This window comes from Tiliqua scincoides, chromosome 5 (assembly GCF_035046505.1).
Source record: "Tiliqua scincoides isolate rTilSci1 chromosome 5, rTilSci1.hap2, whole genome shotgun sequence".
Taxonomy (NCBI): Eukaryota; Metazoa; Chordata; class Lepidosauria; order Squamata; family Scincidae; genus Tiliqua; species Tiliqua scincoides.
This window is the reverse complement of record NC_089825.1, coordinates 24,475,688-24,499,514: the sequence shown is the minus strand read 5'-3', so window position 1 is coordinate 24,499,514 and position 23,827 is coordinate 24,475,688. Positions and strand designations below refer to the sequence as shown.

The 23,827-nt window shown below is 45.3% G+C and overlaps 1 protein-coding gene and 2 pseudogenes across 1 annotated transcript in view; 1 reads left to right on the top strand and 2 right to left on the bottom strand.

Annotated features, from left to right (window-relative positions):
• Positions 1 to 2,275: 2,275 nt before the first annotated feature.
• On the bottom strand, positions 2,276 to 2,392 carry LOC136654686 (5S ribosomal RNA; annotated as a pseudogene).
• Positions 2,393 to 10,105: 7,713 nt separating this feature from the next.
• Positions 10,106 to 23,827, top strand: part of STEAP4 (STEAP4 metalloreductase) — a 33,844-nt gene continuing 20,122 nt past the window's right edge. Inside the window, exons 1-2 of the mRNA XM_066628514.1 lie at positions 10,106 to 10,363; positions 19,488 to 19,551. The gene's annotated coding sequence lies outside the window, so the exon portion shown is untranslated. The remainder of the gene's footprint in view (positions 10,364 to 19,487; positions 19,552 to 23,827) is intronic.
• LOC136654673 (5S ribosomal RNA) lies at positions 13,983 to 14,099 on the bottom strand (annotated as a pseudogene).

Below are 23,827 nucleotides of genomic sequence, written 5' to 3'. Positions count from 1 at the left end.
GGACTGTCGGGCTAAGGATTACAGCTGTTCTAACAAACTTGGCATGAGTTCCAGTTATACAGGTAAAGGCACAAAGGAAGGACTTGCCCTTCTCAAATCAATTATTCTTGGATAATAACATCTGAACTCATTTCACCTTTTGATTTGTGTGCCTGTCACATGAGACATGCCTTCAAATGTGAAAGCTAAAGTTACTTAATCTCGTGCTCAGTTGGGTTGGCTTTGGTGCATGGAATTCGTCATTCCATGAGAATAAGTGAATGATCAAAGACGATCATTAAGGAGGTACAGCTGAAAACTATCTGGAATGTGTTCATTGCATAAACAAGGATTCATCTCATGGTAACAAACCTAAGACAACAATTTTGAGTTTTAATTGTGTAAATAAACTGCACAATATACAAGAGGGTTTATACACACACACAGACTCAAGAAAATAGAAACACATTTTGTAGTGTCAAATATATTATGCTCTGATGGTGTATTATGCTACGATGGTTGCATTTAAGGGACCTTACATTGGAGCAGATTATGTAGAAAATACATTCAAAATACCATAAAATAATCAAAACATACAATTAATAATTACAATAAAATAAAAAAACAGAGGCCGCAAGCAAGCAAAGATCAAATGTAAAAATTCAAAGTCCGAGGTGGGAGAACAAGCAAAAGCTATTCTTGCAGCCTCAGAGCCCAATCCTGTGCTCGGTGGGCACATTCACGGGGCTCACCGCTGGGTTCCCACCCGTGCTAGACCAGCACCGGCGATTCCCGGTGACCAGCACCAGCTAGACCAGCACCATTGCCCAGTTCCTGCTGCTCAGTGGTCTCCCGGACTGCCGACCAGTGGCGTGGTAGGTGGGGACAGGGGTGGGGAGGAAGCGTTCCGGGGAGGGGAGAGACCAGCGGGGGGCAAAGAGAAGGCAGAGGGAGGCGTGCCGGAGGGAGGGAGGGAGGAGGATCTGTGGAGCTCTGCTTCACAGGATCCAAGGCGTTCGGGAAGGGCTCGGCGCCCTACAAGAGTGCCTTTTCCTAAAGTGAGTAGCCCCATTGCGGGCTGCATACCTTACTTGGGGGGGGGAGACAAACGTTCCCTTCTCCGAGGCACCTCTGGCGGTAGCACAGGAGGCGCTGGATTTGGCAGCAGCCCTCCTCGGTGCCGCCATGCCTGGGTGCCCCGGGCAGCTCAGGATTGAGCTGTCATCTCTTATGTTGAGGAAAAAACATGACTACTGTACTAATTTTCAAGATACTTTTCAATAACAACATTCAAGCCTCCATTGCACCAGAAAAGGCTAACATAAGCTGGAAGGATTGGTGTACCTACTCATGCTGGCTGTTCTACAATGTTGAATATTCTTTTATTGAAGAAAAATAAGTTTTTAAAAATGAACTTTTGGAAGCCAATCCTACCTCTTGGAAGAAAGAAAATCTAAGAAGGAGGTTACCAGATGTTTTTTATATTTATTGTGCTCTTGGGCAAAATTTCAAAATGAGCCTTAACTATAGCACAAAAATTCAAATCAAAGATACATAAAAGGCTGCAACTGGCGATCCTGCTGAACTAAAGCAGGCTGAGATCGTCTAGTTCTGTGCTTGCAAGTGACAACGTTTTTTACAATATGAATTACGCAAGATCTCCGGGTAGAAAAGATCTGAGAATGGCAACTGCAAATGAAATGCTCAAGCAGATGTCCTCTTAAAACAATTCAATGTCAATTATAAAAGTATACCACAAATCAAAACATGAGACAATTAAATCATGCCCACTACAGACTATGAATGCTAAAAAGTGTATCTTGCATCTAGAGAAAAATTCCCCATTAAAAATCAAAATTATCCCCAAACTTGAAGAAAGGCTGAGCTTCATTTGTTTGTTTAACTGTCACGAAACATGGAGAAATAATTTTAAAACAGAGTGAAATAGGAAGACATTCAAGAATCCAGAGCGCACAATTAATTAATTACAGTGCCTTAACACAGTTTGCTCATGCTTTTGTTAATGTCAGTGAAAAAAAACAACTGGCAGCTTTTTTCATTATCCTCAAGTCAACAAAAGTGAAAAAATACCCGTTACTTATTGCTATATCTTCTTTATTCCACCCTTGCTCCAAAGAGCTTAGTATTGTGTATAAACCTCTCTCACCCAATTTTATCTTTACAGAACCTGAAGAGAGGGGTCACTAGCCCAAGATCAAGGTTGGAATCCACGGCTCCATCCCAATACTCTAATAGCCATGGTTGGCAACCTTCAGTCTCGAAAGACTACGGTATAAGCCTACAGCACCCGGTATTCCCAGGTGGTCTCCCATCCAAGTACTAACCAGGCCTGGCCCTGCTTAGCTTCTGAGATCAGACGAGATCAGGCATGTGCAGGGTAACAGCCAAATCCTACCCTTTGCCCTGCAGAGGGATGCAGCAGCGCTAAACGACCTCTGCTGCATCCTATGCGGGAAAGGAAGCCACCGTAGGGCACCTCAGGGTAAAGGAACATTGCCTCGGGCAAGCCCCTGCATCCACAATGGGGCTATTTGGGTTTGCACCAGCAAAATAGCTGGCTCCATGTCAGGAAAGCAGGCCGGGGAAGGGGGATAGGACACAGTGGAGTTCTCTGCCACCATTCCTGGCCCCCTCCTAGGACTTCCACTCCTCCCTGCTCTCCTCTGCTGTGCCTGTTACAGCCCTTCCCTGCCTCCATTCAACCCTCCACTTGCCCCACCCCTGGCCCATGGAGATCTTATCTTCTCTGGTGGGCACAGGTCTTCAACTGATGCCGGCAGGCCTTTGAACCAGCAGGACAAGCCTCCACATTTCTACCGCATGCCTTATGGTGTATTTGTGACAGCACGCATGCTCATCCCACCGGAAAAGGCCAGCATGGGATTGTGCTGTAAACAGCAGGCTACACTGGCTTCAACTTAACTCTATGATGAGATTATAGACCCTTTGGCTATAACTCAATGGGAAATTGTAAATAAAAGTTAAAAAAAAAACTTTCCCACGAGTCACTGGCATGATAAGATAATTAGTAATGCAATCCTATGCGTGCCTACGCAGAAGTAAGCCCTATTAAATTCAATGGGGCTGACTCTTGTGTACATGCCATACAGGATTGCAGCCAAAGATGGAAAGTGTTTCTAGAAACTTCCAGGTGCAACATTTTTGAATGTGAGGGGACATAAATAGGGAAGTGGGGGAGACTTAGCAAGGTTCAGGTTCAGGTACATCCAAGATTAAGGTTGCAATCATATACACGCTTTCCTGGGAGTAAGCCCCCCTGAATACAAGTTCTTCTGAGAAGACATGTATAAGATTCTGCTGTGAACTGCATTCCAAAAAAAAAAAAAAAAAGCAGCAGGTTTTGAAGTGCATTTCAGGCTCTCCTTTCTTCCCTAAATTATACCCATGGAAATCTCAGAAACCATTAATGCAGTATAGATGGCAGCTGACAGAACTCAACAGCAGCCAAGAGACTTGTCTTCTAGCCCAGCCCGATCCTATTCATTGCCTCACAGTTGGCATGAATCCTGGAAGGCAAGTTCTGGCACATCAGAGGGGAAAAATAGAGCAACCTAAGCAATATTTGCAAATTTCACTCCTGAGGCAGTCAGTTTCCAAAGGCAGATATTATTATTTTTCCCTGTTTAGAGGAACTAACTGTTCCTCTTAACATTTAGCAGATGCCTGCTTGCTTTCATTTCCTGTGATTTGCATTATCATCTTAAAAAAATATGCTCTTGGCTTGACTTTCCCCTTTTGAGATTTTCTTTTTCTTTTAACAAAGTGCTAATACAGCATTTCACCTTGGACAGTGGATTTGAGGGGTAATCTACTGGAGGGGCATCGAATCTAGCAAGTATTCAAAATCCAACAAGGAAAGAAGAGACTGTATAATTTTGACTTCATTCTTAGATGTTCAGGTCATAATACCAGCTCCTCGTAGGAGTAGTCAAGTCAGGTCATGTCAGAATAATTTTGGAACCTGGGAAAATAGGGTTGCCAGGTTAGATATTTCAAACAAGCTGATTTTATTGTTCAGCTTGTGGTTCTGGAGCCATTGCTGTGGTTGCTTTGAAAAAGAAACCGATAGTTGTCTTCACATGCAGCTATGTTGTCTTTAAAGAAATCTGGGATGACCTACAGCAGCTTCTCAGGTTTTAATGTGGGTGTAGCTTTATTGAATGTTTATTTATTTGCAATTAGGCTAATGTTTCATAATAAGTATGATGGCTAAACAACAAACCTCTGAATGGCTGACATTTTTGGAACTGCTCCTAAGAAGAATCTTCATTATTAATTTTTTTTATAGACCTGCAAGTGTGAATTTATAGATCAGTCAATGTAAGCTTGAGCCGGCTAACCCAAGTGTGCCAATTCTAATTACATCAGGGATAATTACATGGGCTATGTCTGCCACAGGCGAGGTCATCCAGGATCGGGCGCAGCAGATGGAACGCTGGGTGCAGCACTACTCTGAGCTATATTCCAGAGAAAATGTAGTCACCGAAGAAGCACTGAACAACATTGAGTGCCTGCCTGTGCTGGAAGAGCTTGACAGTGAACCAACCCTAGAAGAACTTCACGTGGCCCTGGACTCCCTTGCCTTTGGCAAGGCACCTGGAAAAGACAGCATCCCTGCTGAAGTCCTAAAATGCTGCAAAGAGATCATCGTCACTGAGCTGCATGAAATCCTCTGTCTCTGCTGGAGAGAAGGTGGAGTACCTCAAGACATGAGGGATGCAAACATCATCACGCTGTACAAGAACAAAGGTGACAGGGGTGACTGCAACAACTACCGCGGCATCTCTCTCCTTAGCGTTGTAGGAAAGCTGTTTGCCCGAGTTGTACTAAAGAGGCTCCAGGTACTTGCAGAGAGCGTCTATCCAGAATCGCAGTGTGGATTCCGAGCCAACAGGTCCACCACTGATATGGTATTCTCCCTTAGACAACTGCAGGAGAAATGCAGGGAACAACGACAGCCACTCTTTATAGCCTTCATAGATCTCACAAAGGCTTTCGACCTGGTCAGCAGAGACGGCCTCTTCAAGATTCTCCCCAAGATTGGATGTCCACCCAGGCTCCTCAGCATCATCAGATCTTTCCACAAGGACATGAAGGGCACTGTTGTCTTCGATGGCTCCACATCAGACCCTTTTGACATCCGAAGCGGAGTGAAGCAGGGCTGTGTTCTTGCACCAACCTTGTTTGGGATTTTCTTCGCTGTCCTGCTGAAGCAGGCCTTTGGAACTGCAACAGAAGGCATCTATCTCCGGACCAGATCAGACGGAAAGCTCTTCAACCTCTCCAGGCTGAGAGCAAAATCCAAAGTCCAGCTGAAATGTCTGCGTGACTTCCTCTTTGCCGACGATGCAGCTGTCACTACCCACTCTGCCAAAGATCTCCAGCAGCTCATGGATCGTTTTAGCAAGGCCTGCCAAGATTTTGGACTGACAATCAGCCTGAAGAAAACACAGGTCATGGTTCAGGATGTGGACTCACCTCCCTGCATTACAATCTCTGAGCATGAACTGGAGGTTGTCCATGACTTTGTGTACCTTGGCTCAACGATCTCCGACACTCATTCTCTCGATACCGAGCTAAACAAGCGCATCGGTAAAGCAGCTACCACGTTTTCCAGACTCACAAAGAGAGTCTGGTCCAACAAGAAGCTGACGGAACATACCAAGATCCAGGTCTACAGAGCTTGCGTCCTGAGTACACTTCTGTACTGCAGCGAGTCATGGACTCTTCGCTCACAACAGGAGAGGAAACTGAACGCTTTCCACATGCGCTGCCTCCGACGCATCCTCGGCATCACCTGGCAGGACAAAGTTCCAAACAACACAGTCCTGGAACGTGCTGGAATCCCTAGCATGTATTCACTGCTGAAACAGAGACGCCTGCGTTGGCTTGGTCATGTCGTGAGAATGGATGATGGCCGGATCCCAAAGGATCTCCTCTATGGAGAACTCGTGCAAGGAAAGCGCCCTACAGGCAGACCACAGCTGCGATACAAGGACATCTGCAAGAGGGATCTGAAGGCCTTAGGGATGGACCTCAACAAGTGGGAAACCCTGGCCTCTGAGCGGCCCGCTTGGAGGCAGGCTGTGCAGCATGGCCTTTCCCAGTTTGAAGAGACACTTTGCCAACAGTCTGAGGCTAAGAGGCAAAGAAGGAAGGCCCATAGCCAGGGAGACAGACCAGGGACAGACTGCACTTGCTCCCGGTGTGGAAGGGATTGTCACTCCCGGATTGGCCTTTTCAGCCACACTAGACGCTGTGCCAGAACCACCATTCAGAGCGCGATACCATAGTCTTTCGAGACTGAAGGTTGCCAATACAAAGGGATAATTACATGGGCTATGTCAGAATGCCAGATGCAAGGGAGGGCACCAGGATGAGGTCTCTTGTTATCTGGTGTGCTCCCTGGGGGCATTTGGTGAGATACAGGAAGCTGGACCAAATGGGCCTATGGCCTGATCCAGTGGGGCTGTTCTTATGTTCTTATCAGGCAAATTTAAATGCAGCAATGAAAACACTTTTTAAATGTTATTTTGCATCTGGTGTGTTACTGTAATGGGGAATAAAAAAGAAAATATTAATAGTGGCCTTCCCTTTAAACTCCGACTGGAGGATTTAACATATTTTATGAAAAATGCATTATTTCATTTTTGTTGTTTGTAAATCGTAGAAGGGGGTTACTGATTGGGATCTGTGGAATGGGGGAGATATTTTTAACTCTCCCTCTGCATTGCACTATTGACAAAAGTACCATGCTTTCTGGGAGGGAGGTTGGGACAAATAACAGCTTTTGGTGGTAGGGCAATTTTCTTTGGGACCATGATGAGGAGTGGAAGAATTAAACCTCCACAAAAGGGCCTCAATTCTGAATGGGTGCTCTATAGCTGCTAGTTACAAAAAATACAATAAAATAAAATAACAACAGGACAAGCTACACTTTTAACATTAGATGTAAAATAAACATTATATGTTTATTGAATTTTAAATCATCTCTATCATCTCAAAAAGCAAGCTGTACTGTGGTTTTGGTAATATGCAAATACATTTAAATGTCATTAATCAGTTAAAAGTCCAGTGATTAATTAACAAAATTCCACACTTTGTAAACAGCTGTCAGTGAACTAGAAAAATTAGGTCAGAATGTCCCTCTGCTTGATAACTCCTCATGTAGTTCTTTAATAAGAAGTGCAGGAACAAAGTTGTGCAGTACAAATATTTTAAAATCCACTGTTCTTAAGGAACATGGTTGATATTTTCCTAAGGTTTATTTTGCTTCTTTCACACCACAATGTGTCTCTTCAGGTACTTGCAGTGCTCCCCCCACTCGAAAGAAAGAAAGAAAGAAAGAAAGAAAGAAAGAAAGAAAGAAAGAAAGAAAGAAAGAAAGAAAGAAAGAAAGAAAGTTTATTGCTTTTGAACAGCGATCATAATATTATTTCAGAAGAGTCTTTGATGGAAGCTTCTTCCAACATGAAGGGAAAAAAAGATTGCAAATCAATAGAGCAACGTCAAATAGTTACCTGTTCAGACAACAGGGCTCATCATATGCACTTACAATAAACACCTGACAGCAAGCTCCACCCCCTGCTGTAAACATATTGAAATGCACACCTGCAATCTGTTGACAATCAGTGGAGTCGCTAGGGTTGGTATCACTCAGTGTGGTAACTTATGGTGTCTCCCAGGGCCTAGGAGAGGGGGGTAAAGGGGGTAATTTGTACCCAGGCCCAGGGTCAGAAAGGGGGCCCAGAAGCCAAAGGAGGGGGCCCAGAAAGATCCTGGGATCTGACATTTTCCTGTCTCACCTGAACTCACAGTCTGCGCCTGATGCTCGGGCACAACCATGTGCATACAGTGTTACCTGCTGCTGCAAGCCATACACACTGGGCTCAGGAAAGCACCCATGATCCACAGTGTCAAATCTGAGAAGAAACTGGCCTGCTATGGTAGCTCTTTGGCTTGTGGATCCCATCACCATGAAGGAATGTATAGAAGCTCAGTGACCAGGTGTGGGGTTGCTGCTGCTGCAGAAGTTCATTTTGGCCCATTCTAGTGCGAGCCTACGCAAAATGATGCTGATTTTCTGCAATCAACTTTCTATATTTCAAAGATTTTAGAGAATTAGGAGTGTGTTTGGTTTTCCATATCACTTTATCTAGCTGCCAGTGCTGCATGATCAGGTAGACCTGGGCTCTGCATCAAGAAGCCTAGTAGACCTGGGCTCCAAAGACTATTGTGGCTGTCAGCCCCCTCCCCCTGCCTTATTTTGCCCCCCCCATTCTGCCTGTCCCCATTGCCCCCCTTCTGCTTTGGGAAGGGGCCCAGAAGAAACTTTATACCCCCTGACAAAATTCCTCACATAGGCCCTGGTGTCACCTTCTTGGACCTCCTCCCATACCAGCCTGTTTCAGCCCTTGTCCCATTCCTGCTGTGTGCTGGCGCCCTTTGAGGTGAGGAAGCACAGTTCCTAAGTGACAAGGCTTGGGGGACTTGGGGTGCAATAAGCCTTCCACCTGCCTGATTTTCTTGGTCTTCATGGTGTCACCCCCCCAATAGTATCACTCTGTGAGGCCCACTCTCCTCCCCCCTGCACCCCACCTGTGACGCAAGTGTCTACAATCTTATGCATATAGGCAGTGTTCCCCATGAGCAGAAACCTGACATTTTCCTAATGAAGTGTAATACTCCATTTGTTGCAGATGCTTGTTTAAAAGTATGTATGTACAGTGAAGATGAAGCCTGTTGCCTCCCACCATATATCATATACATCACTCACTGCATGCATGAAGGACAAGCCTTGTTGTCTCAACAGTGACATATATATGTGAAATTTGGTGAAAGTGGTTTGGAGGAAAACGTGTTTTTTGCCTGTAAACAAAAGCTTTCAAATGCACTACATGTGTGTTCAAACCATTTCCACCACTCTTGGAACATTACCTATCTGCACGCATAGATTTCTTTCTATGAGTGGGGATGTGGCCATTCTCTCTGCAGTAAACCCTTTCTGATTTGAGCAAAAGAAGGGGCAGAGGAGGACAAGAGCTCAGGGTCATTCTTGGGTATATTCAAGATTCCGCTGCAATATGCTATACATTTTAAGGGTATTTGTTGTGGCTAATTTTTTCATAATCTTATTTTAGCATATGTATCAGTTCTTTGATGGACAAACATCTCCCATATGAACTTACCCAGATATTAAAATGTGCTGAAGAGGCTGTCCATTATCTGCCATCCTGCCATTATCTGAAGGAAAAGGCTGTAGCCCAGTGATAAAATGTATCCTTTGCATGCCGAAGTTCAGTCCTTGGTATCTCCAGACAGAGGAGGGACAAACCCTTGTTTGTACCTTAGAGAGCTGCTACTGCTCACGGTAGACAATACAGAGGCTAGATGAGCCACTAAAAGACCGTTTCCTATGCTCCTGTTACACGCCTGCTGGGCAGGGTCTTCTCTGTGGCTGCCCCCAGATAACGGGATTCCCTTCCTAGGGAGTCCCATTCTACACCTTCCACTGCCTTGCCAAAATGTCTTTGTTCCAGCAAGTGTTCAGTATGTAAATTGTGTGCAGATGTGTTTATTGTGCTGCTGTTTTAGATGCTGTTGATCTGTATTCAGTTTTGTTATATTATTGTAATGATTTCATGTTTTTAGTGCTTGTGGTTTTGTTTTTGATGTATTGGTAGCTTGGGTACCTGTTGGCTAGAAAGCAAAAAAAAAAAACTACTTAAAATAAACTGATGGTACATAAATGGGCCACTTTTTCTTTTTCAAAAAAGAATTTCCACCTAATCTTGGCATACACACCTACTTCAGCCCATTTGCTTTAGTCACTTAGTGCATACAGTCAACTCAGGGGGAACAGTAGGTGCTCCCAAGAATAAATGGTGCCTTGCTTGAAACGGAGGCGGGGATTGTTCCTGCCTGTCTGGTTGCCCTTGCTTTCCCCACAGCATTGTCTCCAAAGCAGCTGGACTGCTTTGCAGAACATAAGCTCAGTCACCAGGGCAGCTCCACGAGAGCAAGGGAGGGAGAGAGTGGGCAAGGGACCAGAAGGCTGACACTTGCCAGGATGAAGAGAACAAACAACCACAGCTGAACCTCACCCAGTAAATACCAGAGCTGGGACTTTCCCCAAGACTCTTGATGGGAAACTCCACACAGTGAAAAATACAGGCTTGCAAAATTCTCCTTTGGCCCCCCTCTTCCTCTCCCTGACCCCCCCTCCTTTTCTGCTCACAGCTGTTAAAGGTCTAGGAGTGACCAGCTACTGCTCCACTCTGTTCCAGGCAGATGTTGCAGCTGCTGTAACTGTGCTCAGTAACGGAGGAAGGGATTCAGAAAGGTAAGTCTCCATTTAAATGCAGACACTCTTGTGCCATTCATTGTGCAGGAAGGCTATGCAGCTTTCCTCCCATGCAAGGCTAGCAATGAAAAAGTGGACACTCCATCCCTTTGAGGAAGCTGAAAAATGCAGTCCTAATTGAACGGGACTTTAAGAGCCAAAAGTGAGATGTTACCCACAGCTGCTCGTAGCATTGCTCCAGCAGCCCTCTTGAAACAGGGAAAGACATGTTCAGAATTGGAGAAGTGGTGAGCTCCCTTTCTGCAGGGTAGGAAGCTGCTTGGGGGAAGATAGGGATAAGGGTATCTGAACAAGGAGCTTGCCACTTGCCATTCCTGGACTGCTGGGGAAACGTGAGGGCATCCCATACAAATGCTTTTCTTTATTCTCTTTCATATATCAAGGAGCAGTTCCCCAAGGCTCTGCTTCTGTATAGGCTTTGGATGGAGAACAAGAATGTGTGATGCAGTGGGCATCACTTGGGCATGTGGGCATGCAGACTGCACCAGGTGGCACCGTCAGCTGACACCAAAATTACCTACTGTGGCTGTGCTATGGTTGGCTCTTTCTGCAGTTGGGTACAGCAGATGGCATTCCCCAGCACGCTCCTTGTCTTACAGTAGGCTTGAACGGGGAGGTGGTTGGGGCCGGGAGCTTCCTTGGGGTTTCCGTTGCACATTGAGCAGAGCCTTGGTGGGGCAGGGAAGGGAGCTTGCCACCTGCCCTGCAGTGATCTGCCACAAGCACCAACACAGCTGGCTGAGCCTCTAGGCCACCCAAGATTGCGCTGAAGCTTCTGCCGAGTAAGTGATTAGTATGGCCCAGAGGGTACGGAGCCATCTCATGGGGTGACACCATGCCAGTCCATGCAACCCTAGTGATGCACTGGGTGACACCAACCCTAGTGATGCTGCTGGTGTAATGCACCATTATTTTTCCATTAGCAAAGTAACATATGGGACCATCCACCCCATCCTGCCTCCAGTGCATGCACTTTGCCCATTCCCTGCTTCTCCCCAATATTTTTTCTGGTGCTACTACCTTTAGCATCCCTTTCTCCAATGCCACTTTTCTAATCCCAGCTGACATCTTAGAGGTGTCTTTGTCTGTTGAAAAGGGTCTTATGGGTGAATGTCAAGTACCGCGGCATGTTTTGTCATCTGTGGCCCAGAAGGCACCAAGAGGGTTTCAGATTGCTTCACCCCATAATGAAAAACATACCCAACCACCAGAGTCACATTTTCCAAAGCAGAATACCAAGTTGACACTTATTACATCTGTCTTCCTCCTCATGCATTCAGGAAGAATCTTCAGCTTAACATTAAAAGGTTTTATATTTCTATTAAGAGTATGTAAACTAGATGTGACAATGGAGATGCAAGGGCAATGGAGATGCATCTTGGTCTCTTTAAACATTTGCAAATAGCAGCCACAGAGAAGTGATCTGGATCAGGATGCACCATGGGGGAAGGAACAGATATTTAACTCTTTTCACTGCACCATTTTCCTGATGAAAACCCTTCATCCCCCACTTTATACTTGCCCCAGTAGGAAAAAAAGATCCTTCACATCTCTTTTTGTAGTAACTTTGAAAAAATGAAGATGCATTCGTGCATCTCTGTCATGGAATCTAGTGTGGTCCCTGGAAATAAAGCAGACATCCTTAATAGCATTTCACTTACCTTCCTATCAGCCTGATCTTAGGCACTCAGCAGTAAGTTCCTTTGCTATGAACAAGGCTTAGCCAATGTAAGTCTGCATATGATTGCAACCTAAATTAGCGGGGTAAACTAGGGTGGTCAGACTGTCAACACGGAGAATCTTTTCCTTTAAACTGGCCAAAGACGTCAGTAAGGGCAAGTAGTAGGTCATAACTAGCCATAACTACTGAGCAGTGACTGGGAAAAGCGGTCCCATATTTTTACTGGGTGGCATCAAGAAGTGGGATTGGAGAAGGAGGCAGCCTGATCAATATTATGGAAGCACTTAGCTATCGACTGACCCACTGATGTCAACATACTCATACAACAGCCTGCTATACAGCATCATACATAGTGATGGATGACACAAGGCATTGAGACCCAATCAGGAGCCACACACCTACAAAGTCCTGACCTAGCTGTTTTCACACATCTATCTATCTAATTTTTGTTTCCACCCTTCCTCCAAGGTGCTCAGGGTACTTGGTTTCTCCCCTCCTTTTGCCTTCACAAGAATCCTGTGATGTAGGTGAGAGGCTGAGATTTAGTGACTGGCCCAAGGTCAGCCAGGAAGCTATGTTGCTGAACACAGATTTAAACCTGGATCTTTCAGGTCTAACACCAGAACCACTACACCATCCTGGCTTTTTGGATATGGCAATGGGAAGACAAGGTGTTAAAGTGCATTTCCAATAATTCATTGCCATGTAATGCTTATGTGACATGTAATGAGGTCATGGCCTGCTTGTGGCCTTCCCTCTGCACATTAGGCCTCAGTCTTGAGATGGAAGGACATTGAGTGGGGATTTGAACCTGGATCTTCCAGGTCAAAGATCTTCCAGATCTTCCAACTCCCAAACTGCTGGCTGTCAGTGCAGATTTCTACACCCACCGGTGAGGATGTGGGGTCCTATACCCTACTGTGCTGTTTGGCAGCTATGGTTCCTTCACATAAACAGCAGCAGTCCATTTTAAGGGAAAAGGATAGCAAACGGAGGTTCAAAAAGTGGAAATCCGCATTTTCTAACTTAAATAGCTTTTCCTTCAAATGCAAATAAGATGCTCCTATAATGGGTGCAAACTTTTCCATACTTTCAATGGCTTGGGTTTTAATTCTTCTAATGTTTCTCTGCAGTTGTAACACATCATTAATTCAGTCAATGTTTACTGCTATAGAAAGCATTCCTTCCCAGCGTTGATATTTGAAAATCTCATATTCTGTGTTAGCCTACCATCTTCCTAGGGAAAAATACAAAAACAAATGCAAGTACATTTTTCATATTGTTTATTTCTTTATTTTGGTGCATTAAAGCAAGAGCTGTGACATTATTTTTAAGAAGGGAAAAGAGCAATGACCTTTCCAAGCTCCAACTTTGGTAGAGAGGGGTGATTTACAACAGTTTGATGTAGTAATAACAAAGAAAGCATTCCAACTGCATACGAAAAGATTTGCATGCAATCTCAGACTTACAATCCCATCACCCCCCCTTGCACAAGAACATAGTTAATAAATCCAAAATGCAGTAGACCAGAGATGTTTTTGCAAAAAACAACAACACACAACTACTTTATGATACACCAGTGCATTGTTAAGATACCAGTTCCTAGAAAGATGTATGGTCCAGTGGTCTGGTCTGGTCAGACACTCCAGTAGTCAGAAATTTGTGTAAGGTTGGTTAGAGAGGTTTTCTCATATGAGGCTGAAACGGAGCATCTCTTGTCCTATATAAACGAATGTCTGATAGTTGCTCATGTGGAAGAGAAACACTGGTGACACAAATGAGCTTTCTAGCCAATGTAGGTTTTATGTTTGAATTCCAAACTCTAATGAAACAAGAGCCACTTGAGCCTTGTGCAGAAAAATTGCCATAGTTACACTCATTGGTTGGCAACCTTCAGTCTCGAAAGACTGTGGTATAAGCCTACAGCACCTGGTATTCCCAGGCGGTCTCCCATCCAAGTACTAACCAGGCCTGACCCTGCTTAGCTTCCAAGATCAGACGAGATTGGGCATGTGCAGGGTAACAGTTGCTGTCATTACATAAAAGACATGTGCATGGTGATTTTGGCTAGCCATGGGTTCAGGCCCCTCATGCAATGGCAATCTCATACTTAGCACTACATCCCAGACTCAGGGCCCAATCCTATCCAACTTTCTAGCACCAGTACAGCCACAAATGTTCTCATTTGTTCACAAATGTTTTAAGGAGGCCTCTGTGACTGCTTCCTTACCACAGGATGCAGTACACACCCAATTGGCACTGGTGCTGGAAAATTGGTTAGGATTGGGCCCTCAGTCCCTGACATTTCCAGTTTAAAAAACATCTCAGGCGGGAAGGAGGGGAACGATTTCTTCCTGAGAAAACTTCAGCTCGTCGGTACTATGTTTTGACTGGACATAAGGCAGCTATGTATGACTGGCCCATACATATGACCATCATGATTTTTTAAAAATGGACTTTCTTCCGAAAATGATCTGTAGAGAACAATACTTGACCTTAAATCCCCAGGATAGGATTCCCTGTTAGATAGGATTCCCTGCATTTATGGGCACACATCCTTTCTTTTGTCCTGCCTAAGATCTTACACTTTTCCTTTCCCATCTTTGCTGAAAATCCTTCCTTTTCCATACTTGTGCATTCAGTGGCTGGACTGCACAGCAGGTGTCTTTTCAGGAACATCTGGACAGACAATGCCTGGGGCCAGCACGGTGAATGAGCCTCCTCGGATTCACAGACACAAATGCAAATTCATTTATTGCCTTTTCATCTGCTGTTTCAATCCAGCTTCATCGACTTTTAGTTGTCTCTTTGACCCACCTCTGTGCTCAATCCCATCTACAATAACAAATTTGTACAGGTTGGAGACACACAGTAGATACTCTTAGACCTCTAAGAATGGAACAATGTGTTTAAATTACGAGAAGGAAAATAATAGGATTTGATTGTAGAAACAAAAATCTGCTTAGGAAAATTTGGAGGATAACTCATTGCATTCATCTGGTTGGTGTCCATGGTTCCTGGGTTAGTGGATGGTAGGATTGGAGGTTTGTAGGAAATAACTGGTTAAATAAGTAGGAGGAAGTGTTCGGTATATGTATTTCCATGCCAAGGAACAAGGGTGAACTGGGTGAATCTTGTATGTCATTTCCAGCCAAATGCCAAATATACTATGAGAATGTGGTTAGCTACCACAGGTTTCTGTTTACAGGAACATGTCTGAGAATCCTTATGAGAATCCAAACATTCTGTTATTCGGGGGTGACTCATAGTTTACCACAAGTCATGACTAAGGTAACCAGGTGCAAAAATATACAGGGCTAGTGTACTTTTTTTTTTTTTTTTTGCCAGGAAGGGCTGAAAGTGTAATGGGTCTGAAGATGAAATTTCAGAAGGTGCAGCAGTTTTTCTCATCCCTGCATGACAAGATTTCCTAAAGGATTACCCTCTTTCATATGATTTTTAAAGGAAAAGTCCCCTTGTCCTCCTAGGGCAGGGATGCTCAAACTTTCAACTTTAGGGATGTTGGACCTTTAACAAGTGTATGGAAGAGAGAATTTCAGCAGGTGCAACTTGTCATCCCACAGATGACAAGCTGCACCTGCTGAAATTCTCTCTTCTATATACTTGTTAAAGGTCCAGCATCCTTAAAGTTGAAAGTTTGAGCACCCCTGTCCTAGGGCAATTCGGATTATTGATCCTTTGGAGATTCCTGTTACATAAGAACATAAGAACAGCCCCACTGGATCAGGCCATAGGCCCATCTAGTCCAGCTTCCTGTATCTCACAGCGGCCCACCAAATGCCCCAGGGAGCTCACCAGATAACAAGAGACCTCATCCTGGTGCCCTCCCTTGCATCTGGCATTCTGACATAGCCCATTTCTAAAATCAGGAGGTTGCGCATACACATCATGGCTTGTACCCCATAATGGATTTTTCCTCCAGAAACTTGTCCAATCCCCTTTTAAAGGTGTCCAGGCCAGATGCCGTCACCACATCCTGTGGCAAGGAGCTCCACAGACCGACCACACGCTGAGTAAAGAAATATTTTCTTTTGTCTGTCCTAATTCTCCCAACATTCAATTTTAGTGGATGTCCCCTGGTTCTGGTGTTATGTGAGAGTGTAAAGAGCATTTCCCTATCCACTCTGTCCATCCCCTGCATAATTTTGTATGTCTCAATCATGTCAATCATGTTTTTATGTTGATTTAGTTTTACCTTCCTGGTTATGATCTGTTTTTGTAGTTCTTGTTCTATGTTTCTACTTTTGCTGTGTGAAGATTTTACCCTTAAAAGTGGTACATCAATACCTGAAATACATTTGCAGTGAGTTTTACGGCCAGCCCAAGACCTGCTGATGCTTGAGGCTGCAAGCCGAGTGCTGCTGCTCTACCCAATAACATGCCAGGCTTGCCAGCCTCTGCTCCTCCCACTTTCAACTGATCTAGCTCAGCACTCTCCGATGTCCTGCATTCCTCTCTGCCCTCTTGTTCCTTTTCCAATCCAGGGAAGGAGCAGTGGAGGCAAGTAGGTGAACAAAGATAGGCAGCCCCCCATCTGCTGCCTGAGGCAACTACTTCAGTTGGCCTCACAGGTGGACCGGCCCTGGATAGGTTCATAAAGGAGGGTAGGTTGCATACATGATCAAGGTGCATAGATTATCCATGGACTGGATAAGCATGTATCATTCATGGCGCATACCTGAAAGAGAAACTAGGGGTGGCACTCTATTTGTGCTGCTTTTGATTTTCACACACAGTTGTGGGGTGTGTGAAACTAATGCTGACCACATGACACTAGCGCTGCTTAATTTATGAATAACTTTTCCCCCAAGCCATGTGTAGGACAGCCCGTAACAGGTGAGTATGATGCAAGATGAAACCATAAAATCATTTTCAACTAGGCACACACTTTATGGGTTTCTATATACTCCATGGTAATTAGCCCAAGGACTCCACCTCCCTCCATCTCCACCCACCTGCCATCTCCACACAACTAGTCCAACTAGTGTGGTCTTCGCCCTCCTCTTCAGTTAGGGATCAGCCTAAAACTACTTATTACCCTGTACTGCGTGTTCCTTCAGAGGGAGGCCCCATTGTTTTGCTACCCATCCAAGCCCCAGCTACAGAGCCAAGTGCCTGAGTCAGCTATTCTTGTCTCTACCCATCTGTAATTTGCCAAGTCATAGAAGAATGCTTTTGATCTGAGGACACAAGAGGTTGCATTATGATATACAGAGGTGAAAAGAAACCAAACCCAGCCATTCTTGAGACACTCTGAGAGTTTATTGCAAGTAATGGTTACAAGAGAAATCCTTTACCTTATCCGAGGACAGAGGTGGAAAAGCTTCCTTTTCCAACATGCGCTGTAGTTTTTATAGTCTCAGAAGCTCATGCAAAATAGAGGTGTCAATCAAAACATTACAACATGCATCCTTAAAAGGAAAGAGAAAAGGAGGGACCAGGGCAATTGGATACTTAGAGACCAGGCAGGCAGATAATTCACAATAACAAGCTAGATTTGAACAAAACATCTCTATACCTTTAAATTCTGTAATCTATGTAGGATATACAGTTGTAGCTCTTTAAGGACCCAATCCTATCCAATTTTCCAGCACTGAGGCAGCAATGCTGGTGGGGCATGCACTGCATCCGGCAGTGTGGAAGGCAGTCATGGAGGCCTCCTCCAGGTAAGGGAACATGTGTCTCCTTGTCTACGGGCTGCATCCGTGCCGGAAAGTTTGATAGGATTTTGCCCTAAGACACTTCTGCTGTTGCAAAATGGCCACTGATGGCATGCAGAGGGCTGCGGCGGTGGCCATTTTTGGAGCGCTGCCACAAGAGGCGGCAGTACTGCCCGCCTATCGCCAGACCTGCTCACTGTTGCCAGAGCAAATAAGCTGCAGGGGGACAAAACAGAGAAGGAAGGGGGAGGAACTGGGGCAGGGAGGCTGCGGGAGAGGGTGGAGCCAATGCAGTGGCGTGACCCGGATCCTATCCTCCCTTTTGAATGCAGTGGCGTGACCCGGATCCTATCCTCCCTGCTCCTTTCTTCTCCTTGGACTTGCACTAGCTACAGAGCTGGCACAGGTCTGAGGAGACCCATTACAGACCAGGTGGCTTACAGAGAGGTAAGGGGATTTATCCCCTTTCCCCTCCAAATATTCCCAATCCGCCATCCCCCCAACTGAGTACAGTGTACTCCTTTTTGGCACTACTACAGCAGCAAGAGCAAAGATTGGGTTCTTAGGCTGCAATCCCAACCACACTTTCCTGACAGTAAGCCCCATTGAACAAATAGGACTTACTTCTGAGTAGACCTGGTTAGGATTGCGCCCTTATTCCCTATAAGCTGATGCAAGCCACGTTTCAATTCAAGCAGGATTTAAGTGGAAAGTCTCTCTTCCCAATATGATATTTGTCCATGCTAGTAATATGGTCCTGAGCCAGCAAAATGGATTAAGATGAGACCACCTCATATGGCTCACTAGACCTCATCTACAGGCCTCAGGTTGTGCTACTTCAACAGCTGCGTTCAGAACTCTACTTGCACTTGACATGGAGAAGCCAGAAGGGTTGCTTCAGAATGACTAAGCTGGGAACACAGAAAGCTTTGTTTTATGCAGACAAGTACCTGTCACCTTGATTGAAAGATAGTACTTTCTATTCTTATGTGCAACTCAAAGAAAAAAAAGGTAAGGGAACTGTTGCCTCTAGGTTGGCTGCCACACCCCCTTGGATGCAGGGTGAGGCATAGCCAATTACCTGGAGCGCAGGTTGGCAGCCAATAATGTCATCAGATGTGGACAGCTCCCAGATGGAACACAACTACCTGCTGCCAGAACATGGGTGGGGCTGGTGCCAACCCTTAAAAGCTTCTAGGGCCACTCAGAGAGAAGAACAGAAGGAAGGAGACCAGAGAGAGGTAAAGAACTGGAAGACAAGAACTGAAGGAGGCAAGAGCATGGACAAGGCAACGGGGGGGGGGGGAGAGAGAGACAGAACAGGAGAGAGGGAAGGAAGGATAGTTGAAGAAGGCAATGCAGAAGGAGGGAGACAACCCAAGGAATTCCCTGAAGATGGCAAACCAACTCCCCACCACAACTGTAGGGTAAAGGGCAAGTGTAGACCTCAAAGGGAGTTCTGGACCTGGAGCACTCCTGCACCAACATATGCCCTTATGATATCCTCTGCTCTTCAGGTGCCCTCATCCATGTGGAGATGAGTCTCCACGGGGCTGCACAAGGACATGGCCGTCTCTGGCCATTTGCCTCTGTGCCAAATGACAGCTTGGGGTAGGACCCAGGGTAGGCTTATGTTCCTTTAGTCGATAAGCCCCTTTAACATTCATGCATGGGCATGTTCCTTCACAGCCTGGTCTGTCACAGTATCTTTAACAGGACTGCCACCTCTGTTTCTTTGCAGGTGTTGCCCTGGGTCCCCACTTTGCCAGAGTGACTGGTGGACCAGCTGTTTCTCTATCCTTCAGGTAAGTTGTACCTGGGCTAGCCCTTGGCCTGTCCCTGGGTGTCTGGGCCAGGTGTTCCTTGTTCAGGTGTGACTTGGGGCTTATAAGACCTGGTGACATTGTGTCTGTCCCCAGCATCACAGTGTCTTCAGCCTCTGTCCAGGCTCTTTCCTTGCCCCCTGGCTGAGCTCTGCATTACTACCACAAGCTAGCCATTCCTTCTCTTCCAGGTTCTGCTGTTTAAAGAGGCTGGCTCATTTTCCTCAGCCAACCTTTGTGTGCCAGGCATTCAGCCTTTTCTGTTCATGTTGGAAGTTCTGACACACTACTTCACACTGATCAATGCCAAGGGCTTGCAAAATACTTTCTCTTTTTTTGCCTTTTCCCAGTAATAAGTGGCAACCCCTAATTGCAACATTCAAGAAAAAAAAATCTTTCTCAGTTCTGTATCTGCTGTGTAGAACTAGAATCCAAGGCATTTTGGTTTGATTGCTTGTGTTGTGAGTCATCACAGGATCTAGTTACATCTTCTTGGGCAAGTGCTTCTGTTGTCAGAAGCAATGCAAGACAGTGTGGCATGTAGTAAGCTCCAGGTCAGGGGTTTTTTTACATATACAAAGCTAGTACTGTACAAACGAAAACCTTGCCTAAGGCTGCTGTCTGACGTAGGGTAGGGAGAATAGTCATGGATCACAACTATTTGCAAATATGAAATTACTGAACACTCTGAATCATTAACTCAGTCCAGGAAGGTTTAAAACAACAACAACATGGACAGGCAGCAATCTGAGATGCACTGAATGTAACCCTGTGAACAGGACTATGAATGTAACCCTGTGAACAGGACTATGTGCACACCTTACACAATGGCTGGCAAGATGGTTGGCCCTGAAAGTCTCTTGGTTAAATCGCTTTTGCAAGTTCTTGTCCTCGGCCTTCACCCAGCCCTGCCAAACACCAGTCATGCCCCAAAGAGCTACCGATTCTTTAAGTAGGGGTGGAGAAAAGAGATAACACACCATGTACATGGAGTCCCATGCATATTGACAGCCCCAGTCTATAGTCCCAGAGTGCAACAAACAACAAAAAAGGCTTGTGTACAGGTGAAGCCTTGGTATCCGTGGGGGATCCATTCTTGGACCCCCCTGGATACAGAAAATCAAATCTATGATTTTCAACCCCATAAGCCCTCTGAAGGGGACTGGAGCTGTGCTGATGGAAACGAGAAGTGATGTTTTTATGCATATAAGGCATTCTGAGGCCCAGGGAAGCCCCTGGAGGAAAATCCCTCTGTTGGTGCAGTTCCAGTTATCTCAGGAGGGCTCAGGTGGAGCCAAGTCTGGCTCAACACAGGTCCAGAGGACCCATGTTGAGTCAGATCCATGGATACCCAATCCGCAGATACGGAGACCCCACCTGTAGCACCTTAAAAACCAACCAGTTTATTTCAGCCTAAGCTTTATTGACTGCAGTCTGTAACCATTGAATGAAGTGGACCATAGTCCATCACATGTTATGCTGAAATAAACTGATCAGTCCTGAAGGTTCTGCAAGACTTGTCATTTTTGCTGCAATGTGCAAAATTATGCACATTTTCCTGGGTGTACGTGCCACTGAAAACAATGGGACTTACTTCTGAGCAGATATGCATAGGATTGCGCTGCCATAAGGATTGCACTGTAAGGACTGCACCCCCTGAAAACTATACCCTTGTCCTACATGTAGCTAATAATGAGCTACCTCTCTATTTTCCTTTGAAAAATTGAGTGCTTTGTGTGAAACAAAAGCCTGCGTACTGTTAACGCTAACAGAAGCTGCTCCAATAAACTCTACTATACCCCTTTCATCTATTTCATATCCCTTACAAGTTAGCAGCACAGACTGTTGGAGCTGAGTGTGTTCTCTTTTTTTAACCCCACAGTCATTTTGGAATCTGGAGTCCTTCATCCTTAAAGCCTGGCTCCACCTTTGAAACTCCCAGTATTGTCTGAACTCCTCTCTAACACACTGTGCACTTGACTGGGCTGGATTAATGTTTGATACTTTTAAACTCTGAACAGTTCAAACCCCATAAAAACCCGAAAGGAAATGACTCAACTCTTAAGCCTGGTCTTATGTATTTATGCGAACAGGTTCAGGCGCAGAGATTTGGAGCGCTCTCGGTACTTTGTTATGATTTAAACAACATTAAGCACATCTTTTTAGGCCTCTGCTTCATATGTCTTGAAGAACCCGCAGGCAGCTTTAGTGTCCTCCTGATAAAAGGCAGAGATGTGAGGAGCAGAATGGCTGATCCTTCTCAGCGGGAGGATTTATCACCTCTAACAATTCATGTTATCTACTCTGTCAAAACTCACAGCACAAGACCTTCCAGCTGAAAGTACCTGCACGCAAAAAAGAACTGCATTCCCTGGGAAAAAAAAGAATGTAATTACACTGATAATTTGTGGCATTACAATCTCTGCTCTTTGACTCTTTATATCTGCTTGCACTTTTCCATGCAGGCTCCATATTCGAGCAGCATTGTAATTCGGGGCACGTTCATTTTTGCTTTTTATTTTTTTTTAACTTGGGTACATATCTCCTAGATGTAACTGTACTATAGGAAAAAAACTAGATGAAGTAAGAGCAAGAAAAGGATAAAACTGGGGAGACTTTTTTCCTTTCAAACAAGACGATAAAAAATGCAACTTTATTTTCGCACATAGGATGGGGGAAAAAAAGAAAAGCATATCTCAGCAATATAAAAATGTTGGTACAAAGCCAGAACTAGATCAAGTGCATTTCTTATGGCTTTGTTTCACATGACGACACATCTTTAGTAGTTTCTTTTACTCAAAAGAAAATAAGTTTGTGCATACACTGCCACAAGCATACCATTCCCTGTGTGCATTGCCATGGGGCCCCCAAAAGAGGATAAGAACATAAGAACATAAGAACAGCCCCACTGGATCAGGCCATAGCCCCATCTAGTCCAGCTTCCTGTATCTCACAGCGGCCCACCAAATGCCCCAGGGAGCACACCAGATAACAAGAGACCTCATCCTGGTGCCCTCCCCTACATCTGGCATTCTGACTTAACCCATTTCTAAAATCAGGAGGTTGCGCATACACATCATGGCTTGTACCCCATAATGGATTTTTCCTCCAGAAACTCGTCCAATCCCCTTTTAAAGGCGTCTAGGGTAGACACCAGCACCACATCCTGTGGCAAGGAGTTCCACAGACCGACCACACGCTGAGTAAAGAAATATTTTCTTTTGTCTGTCCTAACCTGCCCAACACTCAATTTTAGTGGATGTCCCCTGGTTCTGGTATTATGTGAGAGTGTAAAGAGCATCTCCCTATCCACTCTGTCCATTCCCTGCATAATTTTGTATGTCTCAACCATGTCCCCCCTCAAGCGTCTCTTTTCTAGGCTGAAGAGGCCCAAACGCCGTAGCCTTTCCTCATAAGGAAGGTGCCCCAGCCCCGTAATCATCTTAGTTGCTCTCTTTTGCACCTTTTCCATTTCCACTATGTCTTTTTTGAGATGCGGCGACCAGAACTGGACACAATACTCCAGGTGTGGCCTTACCATAGATTTGTACAACGGCATTATAATACTAGCCGTTTTGTTCTCAATACCCTTCCTAATGATCCCAAGCATAGAATTGGCCTTCTTCACTGCCGCCGCACATTGGGTCGACACTTTCATCGACCTGTCCACCACCACCCCAAGATCTCTCTCCTGATCTGTCACAGACAGCTCAGAACCCATCAGCCTATATCTAAAGTTTTGCTTTTTTGCCCCAATGTGCATGACTTTACACTTACTCAGCTAACCATTGGCAGTTAGAGGCGGCTGAGCAAACCCCTCTCTTCTTACCATGGTAGCAAGAGTGATCTTTCCTTTTCAGGGGCTGATCAGAAGCAACAGTTGTTGCTGCTCTTTAGCTGTTCTGCCTGCCATGTTCCCTCCATGTAACAGCATGTCTGCTGCCAAAGTAAGGGGAATGGGGTCCATCAAAGAAGGCCTTGCTAAGCCCCCTTGTTCTCCTCTGGAGCCAGCCAGGGAGAGCACAGTGCATTAAAGCAGTGGTTCCCAAACTGAGCTGCAGGATGGCTTCGGCGGCCTCTTCCTCACAGCTCTCCCAGGTGCCATCAGCTTGGATCACATGATCCAAGATGGTAGTACCCATCTTCCCAGCTGTCTTGGGTGCCACCATCATGCAAAATCCCACACAATTCTTGTGAGAACCAATATGGCAGCGCCTGGGAGAGCTGGGAAGAAGAGACTGCTGCAAAAGAAGGGTGC